This window comes from Panthera pardus, unplaced genomic scaffold, assembly GCF_024362965.1.
Source record: "Panthera pardus isolate Hobbes unplaced genomic scaffold, ASM2436296v1 HiC_scaffold_24, whole genome shotgun sequence".
NCBI classification, from domain to species: Eukaryota; Metazoa; Chordata; class Mammalia; order Carnivora; family Felidae; genus Panthera; species Panthera pardus.
Window position 1 is genome coordinate 95,217,248 of NW_026526810.1, and position 1,704 is coordinate 95,218,951.

General features: G+C 41.5%; 1 pseudogene; it reads right to left on the reverse strand.

Moving 5' to 3' along the window:
• Nucleotides 1–279: 279 nt before the first annotated feature.
• On the reverse strand, nucleotides 280–398 carry LOC128773102 (5S ribosomal RNA; annotated as a pseudogene).
• Nucleotides 399–1,704: the final 1,306 nt, after the last annotated feature.

Below are 1,704 nucleotides of genomic sequence, written 5' to 3' on the forward strand. Positions count from 1 at the left end.
GGTCCCCAGAGTTGGGTTATTGGTTAGTGGGACTATAAAATTTATTGTTTAAACTAGGACACTTTTGTGATTAAACAAGTTGCTATGGATAATTACGTTAGGACAACAGGTATAAACCAGGACTGTTGTGGGCAAACTGGGGTATATGGTCTCCCTAGTTATGGCCTTTTCAATTAAAAAATTTTTCCCCCTTGTGATCTTATATATTGCCATTTTACCAACTGAAATCTACATGTTAATGATTCCCAAATTTGCATCCAGCTTCTGTCTTGAGTTCTTGATCCATATTTCCAGACCTATGCCTGATATCTCCCATCCAAGTACTAACCAGGCCCGACCCTGCTTAGCTTCCGAGATCAGATGCGATCGGGTGCATTCAGGGTGGTATGGCCGTAGACTATGCCTGATATCTCATCCATGGCCCCACAGTCATGTCAAACTCAAGTTGGATTCAGCTTCACTTCATAACTGAGTCCTCCTTGCTTGTTTTCTCATGAAGTCAGTCATCTAGTCTTTTGAGCTATAATTTGGAACTCATCCCTGATCTGGAACTTATCCTTCTCCCTCATCGCCCGTTTTGGTCTCCGAATCTTTTCAATTCTATTACTGAAATAGTTTCTAAACACACTCCCACTTCTTATTGCCACTGGCTTCTCTGTATTAGGGGTATCATGAATCTCTTTTCTGGATTATTACAGTGGCTTCCCTTCTGGTCATCCTGCCTCAAGACTTTCCTTACTTCCATCCAGCCTCCATTCTTCTATTAGAGTGAAAACATAAACCTGATCTTGTTATTCATCTGCTTAAAGATTTGTGCTGGTGCCACCTTGCCAAACCCCTTACCATGCTATGCAAGGCCATCCCAACTGGTTCTTTCCTCCTGTTTAAGTTCTCACCTCTTCTGATACAAATGCCCCAGTCATAGTGAAAGTCATTCCATCTCCCAAGTATACCATGACACTTCTACAACTCTAACTCTGCACACACTGGGCTCACTAAAATTCCCTTTCTGCTCTCTCTCTCCCTGCCCCTGCTTTTTTTTTTTTTTTTAGCCAAAAGCAGCCCCCTCAGACACCGAGATAAAGCCTCACTTCCTTTGTAAAGCCTTCCCTGATTCTCCCAGGCAGTGAATCCCCTTTGCAGTGCACCTGCAGTGCCCCCTTCCCACCTTTCACCCACTCATCACACTGTGATTCCCTTTCTGTGTACATGTCTCCCTCACTCTCCCAACCGGTCACTTTTTAAGGGCATGGACTTATTTCCCCAGAGCCTGGTACTTAGCAGATGCCTCATAAATTTTTGTTAGATAGACTCATGAAAGATATTGTGAGTGGTGGTTTGTGACTACTTGTGGTTACCTGCAAATTCCATCTGGAATGCAGCCCAGGGAAAGTGTGCTTATTTTTAATATAAATTACAACAATAAATTCAAATTATTACTAGTAGAAGTTATGGAGGACTTGCTTTATTTAGATGTTATTATAGGCCCTTCAAGAGGCATTTTCTCCTTTAATCTTAAAAATAACCTAACAAGATAGGTTTTTCTCTAGCCATTTTCTGATAAAGGAAGCAAAGATTGAGAGATCGAGTAACTTTAAAAAAAACATATGTATTTATTTATTTTGAGAAAGAGACAGAGAGAGCATATGACGAGTTGGGGAGAATCAGAGAGACGGAGAGAGAGAATCCCAAGCAGGTTCTGTG